At 41.8% G+C, this 22,446-nt stretch overlaps 1 protein-coding gene and 1 pseudogene across 1 annotated transcript in view; one reads left to right on the top strand and one right to left on the bottom strand.

The window, feature by feature from the left end:
* The window catches only part of RBMS3 (RNA binding motif single stranded interacting protein 3), a 1,276,696-nt gene that overhangs the window by 546,863 nt on the left and 707,387 nt on the right, over positions 1-22,446 (top strand). The gene's annotated exons all lie outside the window — the stretch shown is intronic.
* LOC141145732 (uncharacterized) overlaps positions 1-22,446 on the bottom strand; it is a 96,996-nt pseudogene that overhangs the window by 62,497 nt on the left and 12,053 nt on the right.

The raw sequence follows: 22,446 nt of genomic DNA on the forward strand, positions 1-22,446 counted from the left end.
TCACAGCAGAGCCCGTTCCTGCGCCCACCAAGAGTAACTGTGAGGGCTTACAGTGTTGTGGCAACACCAACACCTAAGGCCCCAATTTCTGCAGAGTATATAGGGCAGGCCCCTACTTTCAAACACTCAAATTACAAACGACTCCTACTTACAAACAGAAGGAGACAACAGGAAGTGAGATGAAATCTACCCCTAGGAAGGGAAATTCTCTCCTGTAAGAATTAAAACGGGAAAAACGTGTCTCATCTCCACCGATGCTTTATCACCAATCCTTGTTTCACTAAAAATCCCAAATTGTCAAAAAAAATTTGTCATTGGGACAGAAAGTGAGGTGAAATCTTCTGAAGAGGTGCACCGACAGCAAAACAAATGTCACAGGGGTGATAACCCTTCCCTATGTTTTCCAAAAAGCTTAAAATAGATTTTTTGGCTGGAGCTACACTTTAAAAATGTACCAGTTCAAAATTACAAACAGATTCTACTTAACAACAAATCTACAGTCCCTGTCTTGTTTGCACCGCCTGTATACTGCTGTTCAGAGTATATAGGGCCTGGGGGCCTCACGCATTTCCTTTTTTTAATTTGGGTGCGGGTTCCCCTTAATATCCATACAAGACCCAAAGGGCCTGGTAATGGACTGAGGGGTGGGGGTACCCATGCCATTTGTCTCACTGATTTTCATCCATATTGCTGGGACCTGACTTTACATTAAAGCAGCAAGCAGTTTTAAATTACTTTTATTCCTTTAAAAATGACATTTTGTGCAGGGACTGTTCTAAGCACGGGAAACACGCGCCACTTTACAGGCATACTATAGACACCCCCCAGGTATGATATTTAAAGGAATATTTCACTTTTTTTTTCACTTTAAGCATCATTAAAATTACTGCTCCCAAAAAAATGGCCATTTTTAAAACTTTTTTTTGCATTGATACATGTCCCCTGGGGCAGGACCCGGGTCCCCAAACCCTTTTTAGGACAATACCATGCAAATTAGCCTTTAAAATTAGCACTTTTGATTTTGAACATTCGAGTCCCATAGACTTTAATGGGGTTCTAAAGTTTGTGCAAATTTTCGGTCTGTTCGCAGGTTCTGGTGTGAACCGAACCGGGAGTGTTCGGCTCATCCCTACTAGTGATGCGTTTCAGCAGGGGAGGGAGATCTTCCTGTCCCACGCCAGGAACATAATTGAGTTTCGGCTGAGGGCTACCCAACATACAAAGCTTCATCTGATTGGCTGAGGCAGAAAGGTGGGCTAATAATGTCACAAACCCTGCCTTAGCCAATCAGAGGAAGCCTGGGCATCAGCTTTAAAGCTGTTTAGGTATGGCGATTTTTACATAGTTACACTGGTTCATCTTGGTCCAGTGTAAGTATGCATGTGCTATACCTGTGGGATCCTTGTGGAAGCTACAAATCGCTGTAGTAGGCATTGCTACTGTTGCTACTGGCTTATGGGACCCATTCCAAGTGGCTGCCCTGCTGCTTACAGAACACAGGAGGTTGCATGCACAGCACAGGCACCATTTAGAGGACACTTTGCATAGCATTCTGTGATTGAACGCAATTGTGATATCATCACCCTCACTCTCTGCCTTATCCAATAAGAGGACAGTTTGCATTGAAAAATACAAAGTGTTCCCTAAATAGTGCCTATACTGAATGAGTAACTTCCTGTGTTCACAATGCAGCAGGGCAAGTACCTACAATTCCTATATAACAAGAAGCAGAATTTCTGTACAGTGCTTGTTTGTGCACAACAAGGTTAATGCCAATAAGCAACACAGCTTCTACTTTAAGATTTTTTTTATAACAAGTAATAAGCAATTACAATGGATGAGTTCAGGCATGTTCAGATCCTAGTGTGAACCCACCTGAGCTATCCCAACAGGAAGAGGCTGAGGCATTCCCCGACACGCAGACAAACATATATAAGCCCATAGTATACATGCAACTGTGGAGTGGGGAATGCCTTGAACATTTTTGATTGGCAGTTTCCTGGAGAGATATAGTAGCTCCAAAACTTTCACTGGAGATGTGCTTCTATACTTGTAAGGCTTCAAAGAACTGAATTCCCTAAATGAGAAACATCCTGTTCCAGTACACCTGACAAACCCCACAGATGTTCAGGAGTGTCCCTAAACTATCCCTACTTGACAGGAACTTGTCTCTAATCTTAGATTCACCTCTACCTCTTAAGTGGGACTATGTCCCTACCTGAAACTTTCCACACCACATGCATACAAAACAGGGGCTTCCCGCTGTCTCAAAGATGGCTGCTCAGATCTTCAAAGAACTGTGTGTCCAATCCTCTGCTCAGTTATTTTCCTGGATTGAAGAGAAATATTTGCTACATGTGGTTTACTCCCCCTTCACCCACGTGACACTTGTCCACTCAGTCACCCAGTGCTGTCAGGAACCTCCGGCAGGCCATAAATTATGCAATTTCCTTCAGGGGGCAGGAAAGAAAATTGCTCAATTCTCCCAGCAAGACAATCAGCGTTGATGGAGAAATCCTTCCCGTGAAGCTATGTTCTCCAGGTGGGGGGGGGGCAGGGAGCCACTCCTGCCGGAAAAACACAATCATTATTTATTGCTGCCAATAATCACATGCTAGAAATCCGACATGCTGGTTGTACCCAAGTCAATCAATGGGTGAACTTGGGGACAGTCAACTTGCCCCTACATTAATTGAATCTCAGCAGGTCCCTTCTAAACTGTCCGAGATTCGAACCTTCTATGGACGACATAAGATCTGTGTAGGCTCCAAGCTGCTTCCTCTCTGGTGACTAAATGGAATGGCAGAGAAGGGAAATAAAGTGAGCATCTGCATCTGCAGAGGGTGAAGTTAAGTTAATCTGCTGCTTTGCTCTGCATGGACAATGCATCGGTTCACTTTAAATTGTACAAATATGCTCAGACTCATGATCTTCTCAATCCCATTTTAGATAATTCCCAGTATTAACTGTATACTTAAATAAAAGGCATTAGTCCTTTGAAGCTGAACTGCCAGCAGACAAAACAACTGCAGTCAACCCCTATTTGGGCATCAGCATGAGCACTGACTTTTATGTTAGACTAAATTTGTTGAAGTAAAAGTATGGAATAAGCTATACTACATAATAGCTCCCTTAAGCTATTAGTATTAGGGCAGAGGTTGACAGCAATATATTGGTATATAATCAAATTTAGTTAGAAGTTTAACATTTTTGGAAATTCTTTAGAGCCTATTGACACCTTTTGTAATCTTGCACATTAGAAAAAGTCCCCCACGTACCATTTTGTGTGTATACCTGTAATTTCCCATTAAAGACAATTGAATGTGGGTCCTTCAAAATTTGGCACATTTAAACATGTAGGTCAATGCATGTTAACACAACATTTGTTAATGCATGCTTTCTGGTCCAAAACAAAGACTTAATAGCAAGCATTTCCTAAATTTCACTTTATGGTACATGCTGGTAGAATGTGCTCTTCGTGCAACAAGCTGAATAATGAATGATAGACTTTATCGATCATTAACTGACATTGCAGGTAACTTGTCAGCAATGATCAATTACTGCTTGAGCAATGCACTAAATACACCTTTGAGTGCTGCAGGATCTAGCAGCATAAGCAAAATGGGCTAATAGTCTTCTTTTTCTAAGAAATGCTAATCCTTAAATAAGCTTTCAGTTCTACTAAGGATATTGATGAACTGTAAAAAAAGTCAAAATTTGCACTAAGATAACTATCAAAGTCTAGCTTGTCAAGCTATAAGTATCGCTATGCTGTTTATATAGCAATATTTTGTAGGTCAAAATCACAAAAACGCAGTGTTAAACAATACCTTTTATTAGTGTTCTAAGTGGATTATTTGTTGTGATTGCAAGCTTTAAAGATTGTCAATGTCTCTACCTTGGGCATTGCTAAATTCATAAACTGAATTTCATATAATTTATAAACACTTGGGCAATGACAATAACCCTGCTACTATAACATTGTTGCGTGAAATGCATTTCTGCAGAGATATTTATTATGGGGCGTACACACGGTCGGACTTTTCGTCTACAAAAGTCCGACAGCCTGTCCGACAGACTTCCGGCGGACTTTCGGCGGACTTGCAGCAGACTTTCTAACGAACTGACTTGCCTACACACGACCACACAAAAGTCCGACGGATTTGTACATGATGACGTACACCGGACTAAAATAAGGAAGTTCATAGCCAGTAGCCAATAGCTGCCCTAGCGTGGGTTTTTGTCCGTCGGACTAGCACACAGACGAGCGGATTTCGGGGTCCGTCGTAGTTACGACGTAAAGATTTGAAGCATGTTTCAAATCTAAAGTCCGTCGGATTTGAGGCTGAAAAAGTCTGCTGAAAGTCCGGAGAAGCCCACACACGATCGGATTACCAGCCAGCTTTAGTCCGTCGGCGTCCGTTGGACTTTTGTAGACGAAAAGTCCGACCGTGTGTACGCCCCATTAGATTCAACAAAAAGACGAGTACCAGCATCTTTTGAAATTGAAAGTGTCTTTTGCTGGAGGTCAACATGGCAAGTTGTAGCTTTAATGGTAGAGTTTAATATTAGTTAAAAAGAGCTGATCAACAACATAATCTTTTACATGTTTCTACTTTTGTGCTCATTGCTGATGATTACTAGGGATGGGCCGAACACCCCCCAGTTTTGAACAGGCAAAAAGTTCTAGCGAACATGTGAACTCTATTAATGTCTATGGGACAGGAACATGAAAAATCAAAAGTCCTCATTTTAAAGGCTTATATGCCTCAACAAATTACACTCCCTTGGCCTCCGTGATTCTGCATTATCCTGGTTCTCCCCCTACCTATCTCAGCGCACTTTCAGTGTCACTTACAAATCCATCTCCTCTGCTCCCCTTCCTCTTTCTGTTGGGGTACCCCAAGGCTCCGACCTTGGGCCTCCCCTATTCTCACTCTATACCTCTTCCCTGAGCCAGTCGATAACCTCCCACGGCTTCCAATACCACCTCTATGCCGATGACACACAGATCTATCTCTCCACTCCTCAACTCACCCCCTCGATCTCCTCACAGATCTCAAACTTACTGAATGACATATTGGTATGGATGTCACACCACTTCCTCAAACTTAATCTTTCTAAAACTGAGTTTGTTATATTTCCTCCTTCACGGTCCCCCCCCCCCCGTGACTTCACCATTAATATCAACAACACAACCATTGTTCCCTCCACTCATGCCAGGGTTCTGGGTGTAATCCTTAACTCTGACCTCTCCTTCAGCCCCCACATCCAATCACTGGCTAAATCCTGCCGCCTTAACCTCCGCAACATCTCCAGAATTTGACCCTTCCTGACTAATGACATCACAAAGCAACTTATTCACTCCTTGATTATTTCCCGCCTTAACTACTGCAACTCTCTCCTTAATGGCCTACCCTTTGGCAGGCTATCCCCCCTTCAGTCTATTATAAATTCTGCTGCTAGACTAATAAACCTCACTAATCGATCCGTGACTTATGCCCCTCTCTGCCAATCTCTTCACTGGCTTCCTCTACCCCACCGTGTAAAATTCAAAATGCTAACCATAACATACAAGGCCATTCACAACATTGCCCCCATCTACATCACCAACCTCATCTGCAGATATCACCCAAATCTTCCCCTCCACTCCTCCCAGAACCTCCTGCTCTCTAGCTCCCTTGTTACCACCTCCCATGCTCACCTTCAGGACTTCTCCAGAGCTTCTCCCATCCTCTGGAACTCCCTGCCCCAGTATGTCCGATCAGCCTCTACCCTGTCCACCTTTAGGAGATCCCTGAAAACTAATTTATTCAGGGAAGCCTATCCCACACCCACATAACTGTCCCCGAGTCACCCCATCAAATAATTCTGTGCAGTTTTTACCTTTTGTACCACCACCCCCTCCCTTTCGAATGTAAGCTCTATGAGCAGGGCCCTCCTGTACCTTTTGTATTGAACTGTACTGTAATTGTGTTGCCCCCCCCTATACATTGTAAAGTGCTGCGTAAACTGTTGGTGCTATATAAATCTCGTATTATAATAATAATAATAATGGTCTGCCTGTAAAGTGGCACATCTGTGTGATGTATAGAACATGTCGCAGCAATAATGACATTTCTAAAGGAAAAAATTTACTGTAAACTTGCTCGTGGCTGTAATGTATTGCCAGCTCCTGGCAATATAGATGAAAGAAAAAATGAAAAAAAAAAAATGGCGTAGGGTACCCCCGAGTCCATATATAAAAAGTTAATAAAGCGCTACCATCAATCTTAATATAGCACAGTGATCTAATAAATAATGTGACCCAATAAAGGATGTGATCCTATAAAGAATAAATAAACTAATCATACATAAGTGTCCAGTAAACCACACTAGATATAAATTAATTACTGTTCTTCCAAAATGCTTGTAGATTTCTGGAGATGCTGGGAAAAAGTCAAATACCACTCATTTGTAAGATAAAACACAAAAAGGACAACGATACCCAAATGATCAGGTGTGTAGTCTCTGATGTTGTTCACATGTGGTGGATTGCTTTCATACCTTCATTGCTTTCAATCCTTCATAGATCGATATTGCTTGAATAAAAGAAAGAACATACCTCATTGCGCAAATAAATAAACTAAAAACGACATGTGGGTAATAAAACACAATTGCACTCACACATGCCCCGCAATAAGATCGCATTTAAGAAGGTCAGTTGCATTTAAGAAGATCAGAAGGTACCTTGAAAAAGTCACATGCCAGTGATGTAAAGCATAGGAGGAGCCAGCAACCCCAGTGCTGTGTGAGCAAGAAAAAAGCTAAGTGAGGAGACTGAATATATGCAACTGACCTTCTTAAATGTGATCTTATTGCGGGGCATGTGTGAGTGCAATTATGTTTTATTGCCCACATGTCGTTTTTAGTTTATTTATTTGCGCAATGAGGTATGTTCTTTCTTTTATTCGAGCGATATCGATCTATGAAGGATTGAAAGCAATGAAGGTATGAAAGCAATCCACCACATGTGAACGAAATCAGAGACTACACACCTGATCATTTGGGTATAGTTGTCCTTTTGTGTTTTATCTTACAAATGAGTGGTATTTGACTTTTTTCCCAGCATCTCCAGAAATCTACAAGCATTTTGGAAGAACAGTGATTAATTTATATCTTGTGTGGTTTACTGGACACTTATATATGATTAGTTTATTTATTCTTTATAGGATCACATCCTTTATTGGATTACAATATTTATTAGATCACTGTGCTATATTAAGGTTGATGGTAGCGCTTTATTAACTTTTTATATATTTACTTTTTTGTGATATCAGCACATAACACAATAATAGCAGTTACTATCATTTGTTCATCTTAATATAATTTTGATTCACGATTTGATACAATCATTCACATCAGCGCTTTAGTAATTTTTACACAATTTTTAAGGTCTGGTATGAATTTTAAGGGGAACTACATGCAAAACTTTTTTTAAAAATTTGCGTGGGGTCCCCCTAAAATCCATACCAGATCCTTATCCGACCATGCAGTCTGGCAGGTCAAGATATGACTCGAACATCGGGACCATTCCTAGTGATTACAATAGTTTACATTACATGACACAGATATGAAGCTTACTGGAAGGGCACTCAAGGGTTCTATGGAACACCAAAACTTACATTTTAAAAGGTGGTGTCATGTACCTGGTGGAATTTGCACTGGAGCGGGGGCTTCTCTTGCACCAGTTGTCTAACAACCCTGGTAGTGGTGACAGGGGATGTGAGAATGCAGAGTGGCATGAGGGCCAAAATTGCAGGAAGCACCTGATCATAAGGCATAAGCCAAAGGTCTTGAACAGCTGGATGTTGGAAGGCAAGGGCAGTGTCAGGATATAGGCTGAAGTCAACATCAGCCAAGCAGTGAGGTACAGGAACATAAGGCAGAGGTAATGTCAGGATATAGGCTAAGGTCAGTTAACAGATGGGCAGCATGGAACAAAATCAAAAGAAGAGAGAAGAGTCCAAAGCACAGACCAAGGTCACCAGAGGCAGACAATGATCCAGAAACAGGCCAAAGGCAAGCCTGATCATCAATGGGAAAGCAGAAGTAGCAGGTCAATCCATAGGTAAATCAGGAACAAAAGCTAAAGCCCACTCAGCAATATGTCCATGTCACAGTGCAGGTTAAATAGGGCATTGCATCAATGCTCACACTGTTTATAATGCATGCTTAATACACATCTAGTACTGACTTTTTGCACAAAAACATGCACATGTGTCTGCACTGGTCTTCTTGTGCTGGAACACAGTGAGCAATCCAGGAGTGGTGAAACACATCAAAGAAGGCTTTTTTTGTATGCAGTCATTTTGACAATCAATAAATACAGCAAGAGGAACTAAGTTTGGAATCCAGTTGACATTTTTTCACACCCTCTCCCTTCTACTTTAGAAGATGAGGTGAGAATGCAATTTTCTCATAGAACTTCCCCTGCTTGCAAGAAGTATGCAGGTAGGAAAGCTTAGTTGTCACTGTTATTGTTATTATTTCAGCAGCAACTACATACGGATCAAAGGAAGCAAGTATGAGCCTTTGGAGATATGCTGCTTTTGATCTGTTTGGGATCAGGAGGATTAACAGTTTACACTACAGGTGTCCATATTTAACATGAAAGTCACAAATGCTCATTATTACACAGGGAGATTTTTCTACCTTTTTTAGAATAGCTCCCCGCAAGTGGGCCTTATACTTTACATTTCTATGTAAAAGAGCAAGGAATCAAAGTACTACTCTTGTCACATTGTCATAGTTTTGTGAGAAATGCAGTGGATCTTGGTGCTCTGTAGGGTGACTTAGTGAGGAGTACATATTTTCACAGAAATCATTCTCTGGATATCTGCTTATCTATGCCTATGCTAAGCTCAGTCTGCTACAAACATCTGCTCAAGAAACAGAGCTCAGTGTAATGTGTTACCTGTTCCTCTCACACAGAAATGTTGGCTAATAGACAGCTTTGAAGTTAGGGAAGAAGACATACAGAGTTGTAACTAAAGTGGTATGTGACTTCTCATTGGCCACAAATCATTCTGCTTCATGATCCATAGTAACTTTTATAGGTTTGAAATAGCAAAATACACTGGAAGCTCACATCACCCATTCCAAGATTTTCTGCTATGTCGATCTTAGTTTCTTGGTACCACTATCATCCCAATTATTTATCATTAAAGGATTTGCTTCTCTAAATTATTACAACAAGATGAGGGACCAGTTAGCCAGAACCCGCATAAATAACCGAACTTTAAAGGCTCAGCATGGGAAACAAAACAAATTTAATATTATTTTTTCAAATTATTAGATTCTTTTTATAAATGAGTTTTGTCTTCCATGCTGAGGCTTTAAAGTCTGGTTATTTAGGCAGGTTATTGCTAACTGGTCCCGCAATTTTTTTGCATTCTATGGTTTGGATGTGACTCCTAGCCAAAATGCACTTCGTTCTATAAATAAATAATTGTTGCTGATAGATTTCATATCTGATTGGGTAAGCTGGCTTCTAGTGTTCTAGTCATATGCTGTGTACTCCATACAGGATGAAGGCTGCATTCACACTTGATTTTAGAGTCTTTGGTTGTTTTTCAGGCATTTTTTTTTGTGGGCATGTTAGGCTTGATTATCTTTTTATTTTTATTTTTAGCCAATGGAAAGCTAGTCAATAGGCAAGGAACTGCAGAAAAATGCATTTTATGTGTGTTTTTCATCAGGCGCTCCTATTGAAGTCTCTTGGGGCCAAGACATGAAACTCGATAGCTCGTGTACTTTTAAAAAAAAATCAACTTCAAGATTAAAGTGACAATATGCTCAGGTGTGAACAGGCACCAATGAATATAATGGAAATCCTAGTGTTGAACATTGAAGCACTTCTGGGAAAACTTCAAATCGTGCTTCAATTTGCTTAGATGTGAACTGGGGCCAAAAGCAATCAAATTTACAAGGACATGACAATTCTATATTTTTTTACTAATGTTATGGAAATATTTTGTTAACTGCACTGGTGAATTCTGTCCTGTCAGGAAAAAGCTAAAATGAAACATGATGTCATATAACTTTATTAAGCTTACACTAAAAAAAAATACTAATTAGCTGAGTGTTTTGAATAATACTGAAACCTTTTAATGCTGATGTTTTCTATAATCTTCCTATTTCTTGCTGTTTTCACTTTTCTGTATTCTATACATTTTTATTGTCCCTCTGAAAAAAACTAAAAACGTCTATTTGTTATTATTATTATTATTATTATTATTATTATACAGGATTTATTTAGCGCCAACAGTTTACGTAGTGCTTTACAACTCGAGGGTAGACAGTACAAATACAATACCCTTTGATACAGTAGGAATCAGAGGGCCCTGCTCCTTAGAGCTTACAATCTAAGAGGGAAGGTCAAGAGATACAAGAGGTAATAACTGTGGGTGATGTGCTGATTGAGAAGATAAATGTACAGTTGTTAGGTGGGAGTCAGATAGGCTTCTCTGAAGAAATTAGTTTTCAGGGATTGTCTGAAAGTGGATAAAGTAGGAGAAAATCGGATGGATTTTGGTAGAGCATTCCAGAGGATCGAAGAGGCTCTGGAGAAGTCCTGAAGACAAGCATGGGATGAGGTGACAAGGGAGTTTGAGAACAGGAGGTCTTGGGAGGAGTGAAGAGAACGATTAGGTTGGTATTTTGAGACTAGGTTAGAGATGTAGCTGGGGGCCAGGTTGTGGATGGCTTTATAAGTTATAGTTAGTATCTGGTAGGGGTGCAACGAATCGTTACCGATCAGTGATCCGAACGGGTCAACCTGTTCGGATCGGCACACCCGTGATCCGCGGAGCGCTCCACGACCTTGGGTCTTAGGAAAGGCCGCGGCTTCGGCCTAGCTCTGGAGCCGTGGCCATCTTGGTACACCCGGCAGCGCTGAGCTGCACTCTGACGTCATCACCCTGCCCTCAAATCGTGGGTCCGGTGGCTGGCTTGGCGGCTTCTATTCTTAACTGTAAAGTAAGACTAACAGCACTAGTCTTACTAATACTCATCTCATAATGTATACAGTGGGGAGTCTGTGGGAGTCTGTGGATATTACAGCACTGCAGTGGGGGAGATTTTGGATATAACAGTGGGGATATGTGGCTATATTACTGTGGGGGACACGTGGACTGGATATATTACAGTGGGGGAGATGTGGCTATATTACAGGGGGGAGATGTGGATATATTACAGTGGGGGACATGTGGATATATTACAGTGGGGGAGATGTGGACTGGATATATTACAGTGGGAGAGATGTGGATATATTACAGTGGGGATATGTGGATATATTACAGAGGGTGACAAGTGGATATATTACAGGGGGGAGATGTGGATATATTACAATGGGGGAGATGTGGATATATATAACAGTGGGGACATGTGGATATATTACAGTGGGGGACATGTGGATATATTACAGTGGGGGAGATTATGGATATATTACAGTGGGGAGATGACGTGGATATTACAGTGGGGGAGATTTTGGATATTACAGTGGGGGAGACTTTGGATATTACAGTGGGGGAGATGATGTGGATATTACAGTGGGGGAGATGACATGGATATTACAGTGGGGGAGACGACGTGGATATTACAGTGGGGGAGATTTTTTTGTTGATCCGAAAATGATCCGAACCATGACTCCTGATCCGAGGAACGATCTGAACCGTGAATTTTTTGATCCGTTGCACCCCTAGTATCTGGAATTTAATTCGGTGACTGAGTTGAGTGGCACCCAATGGAGGGATTGGCAGAGGGGTATAGCAGACGCTGAGCAGTTTGTGAGGTGGATGAGCCTGGCAGCAGCATTCATGATGGACTGAAGTGGGGATAGCCTATTTAGAGGTAAGTCAATGAGGAGGGAGTTGCAGTAGTCGAGGCGGGAGATGACCAGGGAGTGGATTAGAAGCTTTGTGGTGACATTGGTTAGAAAGGGGCGTATCTTGGAGATGTTGTGAGGTTGAGGTGGCAAATTTTGGAAAGCGATAGGGTGTGGGGCCAAAAGGTTAGTTCAGAGTCCAGGATTACACCTAGGACCTTGGCGTGGGGGACACATTGATAGTTGAGCCATTGATATTGACAGAGAAATCAGAGGAAGCGGCACCTGAGGGAGGAAATATCATGAGCTCAGTTTTGGATAGGTTGAGTTGGAGGAAGTGATGTAACATCCAGGCTGATATGTCTGCTAGTAAGTTGGTAATGTGTGAGGAGACAGATGGAGAGAGCTGGGGGGTGGAGAGATAGATTTGGGTGTCATCAGCGTAGAGATGATATTTAAAGCCGTGGGAGGCAATCAACTGATCCAGGGAGGTGGTGTAGATTGAGAAAAGGAGAGGTCCAAGAACAGAACCTTGGGGGACCCCAACAGAGAAAGGATGAGGAGAGGAGGAAGTAGAGTTGTAAGTGACACTGAAGGAGTGGTGGGATAGGTAGGATGAGAACCAGCGAAGAGTACAGTCACAGAGACCAAAGGAGTGGAGTTTATTGAGGAGGAGGGGGTGGTCCACTGTGTCAAAGACAGCAGAGAGATCCAGGAGAAGTAGTACAGAATAGTATTCACTGGTTTTAGCCGTTTGTAGGTCATTTGAGAGTTTAAGGAGAGCAGTTTCCATGGAGTGTTGAGGGCGAAATCTGGACTGAAGGGGATCAAGAAGTTTATTCATGGTCAGATGGTCCCTTAGTCGGTTGTAAATCAGTCTTTCAAGAAGTTTGGAGGAGAAGGCAAGTAAGGAGATGGGACGTAGGTTGTTAAGATTGGTGGGGTCCAGTGAGGGCTTTTTAAGTATGGCGGTGACTAGCGCATGTTTTAGAGAGTTTGAGAAGATGCCACAAGAGAGGGAGAGGTTGAAAATGTGAGTTAGAGTGTAGAATTGAGTCAGAGGGTGAGCGTAGCATTTGCGAGGGAGCAGGATCCAGGGGGCAGGTGCTGAAAGTAGATAATACCATAGTCTATGTATTTGTATGTCACTCTGGTAAACTGTGTTAGATTAACTGATTTTATTATAATAGATTAGTGTTGAAAATGTAGGAAGTCTGAATTAGATTTGTCATCACTTAGTGATGTTTCCTACCAGCTCTTTGGGCAGAGGCTTCCTTTTCTCTAGGATATATAAATATAGGCAAAGTGGAATAATGATGTTTTGGAACTTTACCTAGGAAGAAAGCAATTTACGAATGAAGGTTAATGGACATAAACAGCCTAATAAGTGTTCAGTGGCTTGTGTATGCTTTAGGTTGAAGCAGAGGTGAACATACAGGGAAGTAGTGATAAATGATCAAATAAATTAATTAATTATTTATAAGTTTACTTCATATTAGCATTGCCCCTAGCATTACAAGAACTGATTATTTTGACCATTATTTTGTGTAGAAATATTGAAGCTTTTCAAATTGCTAAGTTATTCAGCCCAAAACTCTTTTATAATAAAACTTTAAAAAATTAAAATACAAAAATAGATTTTTTTTGTCAGATAGCATGGAAACCTGGGATGTCAATAGTGACATATTGTATGCTGAGCAACAAGTGAACTGCCACAATTTTCACAATTACAACTTTAAAATACCAGCAGCAAGCATGTACCACTTTTATCAAAGCATAATTTACTATTTCTGGTTTGTATTTAATTCAATTGGAGCTTTATCAGTAAAACTTGATAAGCATATTGATTGATTGGTTGATTGATTGACTAATATGGATTTATACACTTTACACTGACTTAATGACTGGGCTTCAATAAATTCAGGCTGCATAGCTAAAACTCCTGTCAGGATGTCTTCCTTTCAAAATTTCCAGGACATTATAGTGTGAACCGCATTAGAAAAAAGAGGCATATTTATAAGCACCATCCAATAAGCCTTTAATAAACTTTTAATGAATAATTGCTATTGCTAATACATATGTATACCCCTAAATGGTCATAGGGAATAATGATGATCGACCAGTGATCAGCTTTGGAGGGGGGCTTCGGACGAGATGTCTGCCGTGGCACTTGTTCGGACGGTTTTCGGTACCCGGTCACACCGCCATCATGCGAACCACAGTGAGTCAACAGGTCTTTGGTTTGGGGGTTCTAACCCCACCATTGCCCAATTTGCATTATCTTACTATTCATGCCAATCTTTTTTATTCATAGACACATCTTGTACTGGCTCCTGACGAGTGGCTTTCTAGCCACGAAACGCATAGAGCTACCATACGCCTTGTTTCAATTAACATTACCCGATTATCAAATGTACTTTGTTTACCCCTTTTCTGGACCAATGAGGTCATAGACCTTGCAAGTATTACAATGCATTACTGCTTTACCCAATCATGCTTTGGTGCACTCCAGAAGATTCTTGACTGCCATATTATTGATGTATTATGTGATACTGATTTTGGGATCTTATGTACTGTATTACCATACCATTTTATTATTGTTATGTATTGTATCTGATATACCTACTTATATCCTATTGCAATCAATAATAAAAACTCCAAGAATGTCCACCAATTTACCTTTTTGCTACCACGTGCCTCATTTATCAGCTTTATCAGTGAAACTTGATAAGCATGTTGATTGATTGGTTGATTGATTGACTAATATGGATTTATACACTTTACACTGACTTAATGACTGGGCTTTAATAAATTCAGGCTGCATAGTTAAAACTCCTGTCAGGATGTCTTCCTTTCAAAATTTCCAGGACATTATAGTGTGAACCACATTAGAAAAAGAGGCATATTTATAAGCACCATCCAATAAGCCTTTAATAAGCTTTTAATAATTAATTGCTGTTGCTAATACATATGTATACCCCTAAATGGTCATAGGGAATAATGTTGATCGACCAGTGGTCAGCTTCAGGTGCATACTTCAGTGAACTTTTTATGTTATGGGGTCTCCAGTGGGCAAAACCCTCTCAATCACAGGATATTTAATTGACAGTTACAAAAAAAGGCATAAACACGCTCTAGATATTTTGACAGCTTCCTTATAGGAGATGTGTGATTGACTAGCAGAGAAGTATTTGTCAAGGAGGTCAGACAAAACTACCATGCAAAGACATCAAGCTTCACAGAAGAAACTATATTCAGCAATGATCTTGAATGCAGAATTAAGTTCTTCTTAATAGTAATGAGCTGGAATTTGTCACACAACGGATGGTGTACAAAGGTTTATATGGTGTATTTCTCACTGCTCATGACTCTGGGAGACTCAGTTCACACAATTAGTGATCAGAGAATCTAACTACTAGTCCCAAGCAAGCTTAGTGACAATTTCCAAGCATTGCAGCACCTCTCTTTTATTTCTAAGAAAAAATTCCAAGCATTGGGAAGCACTGCTTTCTTAAAGGAGAAGTTACTAAAAAAATAAACCTACATACTCACCTCTATGCTGCAATACTGTGATGCTGCAGGTGTCCCGCTCTGGCTCTAAGCCCAAGAACTGAGTGATCACATGACCGCTGTTCACTCAGTTCTCAGTGAGCTGTGAACAGAGAGTGGTAACTGCCAGTCACTGCTCTGTGCTCTGTACTCTTCCCCTCCAGCAGACAGTGGACATTAGCTAGCTGTTGGGTAATTCTGAGTCACAGGAGAGCACAAGTAAGTGCACTCCTGTGACCTATAATAGAAGAATGGCCATACTTCTCTTTTGTGCTGTCACAACAGTTTTCACATGTATTCACACTGCTAAGCTTCTTCCACTGCACCTGCTAACAGCGTCTACCCTTTCCATTTCATTTATACCACTTTGAGGAGAACCACAGACCAAAGATTATAATTTATTAAAATTATAAATAATATTATACAATTATAAAAATGACCTTGATAAAGAGCTTTTAAATGTTTAAAGTGTAAACATTACTGCATTGAATTAATCCTAAGTGAATTTCCCCCTCCCCAAGCTAGCTACAGTATATCCCCTTGTAGCTATCTTAGATCAACAGGAAAGCCATTTTAAAAGCCATGGTCAATGCCAGCCCACCAGCACCCTCCTTCCTATTAGCCAGTAGGGCTGCTTCATTCTGCATATGTTGCCTTTTCTTCCATAGTCCTAATCCCTAGAGCTTAGTGAATCAGGTGTAGCTCTGCTGACTTACATTATTCAATCATGGGCAAGCAGTCTGGGTATTCTTTGCAAAGTGAAACTTCACCGCATTTACTAAGCTCCAAAGCAAATCCCCTTGCAAATAAACAGGCCTTTACTAAAGGCAAATAGGCTACTCACCTTGCAAGTAAATTTTTCCTTACCTTAGTGAATGTGGTGAAAATTTATTTTGCTTAGAATACCTAATCAAGGGCAAGGAAAATAAAAAAAAAAAAAACAATATTTTTGCTTGCACATAATTGAAAGTCTATTTGCTATTGGTAAATCAACCCCTATGTTTCTTACAAGAAAACCCAATCTATTTTAAGAACACACTAGTACTGCAACTCAGTACTTTTATTTAAGCTGCATGCACAAAAAACAGCTTCATACTTTTTATTCTAATATTCTTGTAAGTAGCAGAGCTTCGGTAGGCAGGTAAATAATCCTGAGTTCTCCTGAGAAAACTTACCAGAAAGAATCCCATTCCCTCTTAGCAGAAAATGAGAATATATTGACCTCTCATGGTTCAGAGATTTGCAAATGGAGAAATCTAAAGCAGCTGCAGTATTGGTTGCACTACAAATGCTTGTTATAATAAAGTTACCTTTCACTTGGTTATAATAGCATGACAGCAATATATTTTCTCTTAAAGTATTGTTAAAGTGTAAGCTATGACACAAGAGTTTTTTTAATATTTTGATTGTTCAGTCCTCCACTGAATTTGAAATATCTGAGCCAAATAAAGAATATTCCATACTGCACGTAGCTATATATTTTTTTAATTTTCTACATATGCTAGACATTACTGAGATAATCAATAGCAGCATAGCGTCTTAATTTACTCAAATTTCTCAAAGGAGTGTTGTGTGCACATGGCATTGAGCAGACTTTGGTGTTGTGCCTGGCAGTTCTAAAAAGAACATATTAGTAATGCTTTGCCTAGTCTAAATACATTGATCAGCTCCAGAAAATGCCTCCTTGGATGCCAATGGACAGCTGCCAGTTAAAGTTGGCAATCAATAGTTGATAAATGCAAGAGCAAGTCCTAATTTCAACGTGTTTGGTAATTATTTACACCACTGGTCATTTTAATTGGGTCAATTAACCTGATATTATTTATTAGTTACAACATTTCTATTGTGAAATGCTGCCCATTCACAAGGGAAAAAAAAGAAACAACAAGATCTGAACATTGCTAACAAAAATGTGTCCCTGTGTTTATTATTGTTTTTGTTTGCAGTGATGTTATAATGTGCATTATTATTTTTTACCTGCACAAACTGATTGTTTCTAATTTACCTTGCCATAATGATCACTTGTTCTTGAAGAACATCAAAGACTCTTGTAAATCAGGACATTAGATATAAAAGTGCTCAGAACAAAACAGAAAGTAGAACACGTAAATAAATTAGCCCATTTTCTGTTTTTTTTTTTACAAAATATTGAATGCATTGGAAAACTAATGAAAACATGCACAACATTTTATATTTTAGGTGTACCTGTTTGTAATAGGAAGCTGCAATAAGTACTACATAGGGGCCGGTTTACCAAAACTGAGGAATGCAAAATCTTGTGCAGTTGTATATGGTAGCAAATCAGCTTCTAACTTCAGCTTGTTCAATTAAGCTTTTTTTTTTAAAAAAAAACTGACTGGTTTCCATACAGAGCTGCACCAGATTTTGCACTCTCCAGCTTTAGTAAATCAACCTCATGGCCTCAAAAGTACTCAGCAGATTGATCTAATTAAGGATTCCAGGCTACTTTTTTTTTTATTGAAAATGTATACTTTATTTTGCATAAAAATATACAAAAAACAAATGCTTCAACAGGGTATATTCCACTCTGTACTGCGACGCAGGGCATAAATACACTACATTACAATACAGTTCCAAGCATACAAATAAATTACATTCATCCTGCGGTATGGTGCCTAATGTGTTGCGCAGAGTAATAATACCCTGAAACATCACATCATGCATGATGCCGCATTACCCCGAAAGCATTAACTAAAAACAAGTCATATAACTTTTCAGACAAGTTGCATTTCAACAGGCAATGGGTGTGATGGGGGGTAGGGGGGGATAGGGGAGAGGCAGAATGAAATCACAAGCCCAAAGCTTTATTGAACTGCCAAAGGATACACAAGGGGGAGGGAAAATCTTCAGACCGCCTCTTCCTCCTGAAAGTCCATCAAGTTATAGTCTCTGAGCAGACTGCGAACCAGTCTGTGACAGTCCTCGATGGATATCCTCTCCCGCTGGTGGATGAGGCGCTTTCTGGAGCAGTTTCCTCCTGGATGATACAAAAATGGCAGTGCCTGTATCTGCACAGGCTTCTGGCATGCATGAATATCCTGAGCGGCAACCCCCCTTGGATTGCCATCCATGCCAGATCTTTGTGCCTGTTGGTGAGTCTCTTTGAAGAAACATTCCTCCAGACCACTTTGCAAATGGCTGAAGGGAGGCTTGGAACAGTCTCAACAATGTCTGATGCTCTAATCAACTTGTGGATAGTTTTTGGCTTCCAAAAGTTGGGCTTAACTCCATGCAGCCCCAGCTCCCTGATAAACTGGTAAAGCATTCAAGTAATACCAAGGAGTGTCCCAGTTGTAGGGGATAGAACTGTCCCACTTGTCCCTTCCTAGGGACCTCCAAAGAGGCAGGAGGAAAAAATGGGACATGGAGTTACCACCAGAGTCCAAAGTTCTGTCAACCAAAGTCCTGTGGATGCAATTACAAGCAAAGAACAGCCTCAGTAGGGTGGCGATGTCAGGCACGCCCTTACTACCCTTGACAGGTTCCTTAAACATAACCGCCCGCCTCACTTTGTCCATTTTGGAGCTCCAGATGAATTGAAACACTGCCCTGGTGAGGGCCTTGCAGGTGTTAACCCGGGGGGTCCATGCCTGGGCGAGGTACTGCAACACAGGGAGAATCTCGCTGCGGAATACCAGTTTTTTACTTTAGATGGTGAGTTCTCTGAGGCTCCAAAGTCCATACCTCTGCCACATTTTGTCCAGTCTCTCCTCCCAGGACTCCAAACCAGACCCCAAGAATTTTGATGAAGTCCATTTTGACGCTGAAAGGAATGGTGCAGAAGAAGGCAGGAACCACTTTCAGAAGAGCATGACTTCTGACTTCCCGCAGTTGACCTTCGCCCCTGAAGCTTTGCCGAAGTCCTCACAGGTCTGGGCGAGTGTGTCGATGGAGCACCGATCGGCACAAAACACCGTCACTTCAGCCTGTTGGCTAAAACCTTGGCAAGGATTTTGTAGTCCACATTCAAGAGAGAGATCGGATGCCAATTTTTTAGATCCAATCTCTCCCCTTTCCACTTATACAAAATTGTGATCTCTTCCTCCAGCATGGAGGGGGTGGGTAGGGGTGTACCGGAGGCAGGGGCAGGGGTGGGAGGGGACTTACCTGTGGCCTTTCGAGACTCCTTTGGCTTCTTGTTTTCTGGCGTCTTCCTCCCAGTGCTGGAAGATGACATACCCTGGATCAGGGCTCCAGCATAGGTCCGGGTTCTCTGGGGGCAGTCTCTGAAGATGTGCTCTGCCAATCCACAGAGGTTGCAGGCTTTGGACCTCGGACAGTCCTTGGTCTTGTAGCCTGCAACCCGACAGAACCTGCAAACAAGCTCTGTGCAATCCTTGCTTATGTGTCCAGGATGGCCACATCTGTTACAGTTGTGGGGCATGCCGAGGTAGTAGAGGATTCCTGTGGAGTTGCCCAGGGAGAAGCACGGCTGCAGGTGCTAGAGGTCCCCCGAAGAGTCTCTCCTTAGCCTGCAAAACACAGCCCACTTACCTATCCAGAAGTTGTTGGCATTGAGGATTCGGACCGGGTCCTTTGCCACGATGCAGAACCTCTGGAGGTAGGTGGCTATGTCCTTTCCTTGGATATGGGGGTCCTTCATGGCCATCATCACCCGCCTCTCATCCCTTTGTATGGGACAGTTTGCAAAAAAGTTACCGAAAGGGGATTCCAGGTCACTAGTCTTCACCATCTCCCAGTATCATCTGCAGACCTGAAAGGACACAAAAGTGATAAAGAAAATACCTTTTGTGAAGGTCTGCATGGACAGTGTCTCCACTTTGCTGAACTCCTGCTCCAAGATCATCTTTTTTCCGAAGATCTCCGGGGTCGTGTCAGGGACTCTTCCATCCACCTCCTTCAGCTGCAGCATGACTGTCTGCTTCATCCAAAGCTCCAGGATTGGGAGCCCATCTGCAGGCAGGTACGGCTTGGCTGGTCTCAGCAGGCTGGAGCCGGCCGGGGCAGGAGTGGTGGTAGAGGCGGCGACATGCTCGAGGGCTTTGGACTAAATGACCAGAGCAGGGTTGGGTGGGATTCCAGGCTAATATGTCTCTCCATGATGTGTAGCCTATATGCTAAGGAAAGTAATTCCATCATTTCAATTCAAGCATCACTTCCCCCAAAACCTATATTTCAGTTGGGTTGACACCACTTACCACCCTTCTGGGTAATCAGAGAGCAAAATATTTGTTCTTAATTGCTTGGTCTATCTATCTGCTGCTGCCATTTTGAAGTTTTACTTTCCCTGCTGTTTTTCTTTGTTTTATTATACTGAGAATGCAACAACAAGGGTGAGACTGACAGATCAGACAAAAGAACAAAGTTATCCTTTAGGCTGGGTTCACACTATTGCGAATTGGATGTGGGTTTTCCTGCATCCAATTTGCATAGCAGGAGATTGTGACTGGCTCTCTATGGAGCCAGTTCGCACATCTCTGCAGCAGCTCCGGTGCAAATTGCACAGGAGTCCTGTGCATCTTCTGGTCCATTTCAGGTCTGAAGTCAGCACAAAATTCAGACTAAAATCATACCTGAAACAGTGAATGAGATGCACCGGACTCCTGCTGTGAGCCCCTGCGTTCTCTAGTCTGAACCCAGCCTTATAAAGAGTATTCATGGAACTTATGTGTGAATGACTGGTGAAACAAAACTGTGTTTTTTTATACGTGTAGTGTAGGGATGCCACACACTCACAGCTTAATGTGAAATAATAGTGAAAAACAGCCTCAGCTTTGGCTCCTCCAAAGCCATGCCCCCTGAAGCATTAGGGGCATAGCCTAGGAGGAGCCAAACCTAAAGGCTATTTTTGCTATTATTTCACATTGAGCTGTGAGTGTGTTGCGTCCCTACATTACATAGATAGCATGCTTCCTGGATGAGCATTCTAGATGCCAGCACCCTCTTGAGTAGCGGATCACTGTGACGGTAATGTCCAGCACTTACAGTGGTGTTCCAAGTCATAATGTGTTATTAAAGCTGCATGTTACATGTTTATTTAAAGTAGATGTAAACTCAAATGCAAAATCGCAAAAATGTAAATACTGCGTAATTTAACCACTTCAATACCAGGTACTTAGACACCTTCCCGCCCAGGCCAATTTTCAGCTTTCAGCGCTGTCGCAATTTGAATGACAATTGCGCGCTCATGCAACACTGTACCCAAACAAATTTTTTATCATTTTGTTCCCACAAATAAAGCTTTCTTTTGGTGGTATTTGATCACCATTGCGGTTTTTATTTTTTGCGCAACAAATAAAAAAAAACAAAAATTTGGGAGAAAAACATGTTTTTCTTTGTTTCTGTTAAAAATTTTTGTAAATAAGTACGTTTTCTTCTTCAATGATGGACACTGATATGGCTGCACTGACGGGCACTGATACAATGGCACTGATGGGCACCGATGAGGTGGAACAAATGAGGTGGCACTGATGAGGTGGCACTGGTGGGCACTGATGATGGGCACTGATAGGCGGCACTGATGGGCACTGATGGGCACTGATAGGTGGCACTGGTATGCAGCACTGATGGGCACTCATAGGTGGCACCGATGGGCACTCAGAGGCGGCACTGATGGGCACTCGTAGGTGGCATTGATGGGTGCTTATGGGTGGCACTGGTGGGTACTTATGGGTGGCACTGATAGGTGGCACAAATGGGCACTGATGGGCACTGATAGGTGGGCCCTGGTGGGCAGGGATGGGCATTAATAGGTGGCATAGATGGACACTGATGGGTGGCACTGTTGACACTGATTGGTGGCACTGATCACATTGATGGGCGGCATTGCTGGGCATCACTGATTTAAAATGGTGCCAGTCAGTGCCCATTTGTGGGCACTGATTGGCACAGATTGGGCACATTGGGCACATGTGGATGGCCATTGGGTACATACCTGGCCATCCACGTGTTGCCCAGCTCCCTGGTGGTCCTGGGAGGCTTCCCTGGTGGTGTAGTGTGGGCATCTGAGGGGGGGCTGCGCTGATAAACAATCAGCGCAGACCCCCCTG

Source organism: Aquarana catesbeiana, linkage group LG05 (assembly GCF_042186555.1).
Source record: "Aquarana catesbeiana isolate 2022-GZ linkage group LG05, ASM4218655v1, whole genome shotgun sequence".
NCBI classification, from domain to species: Eukaryota; Metazoa; Chordata; class Amphibia; order Anura; family Ranidae; genus Aquarana; species Aquarana catesbeiana.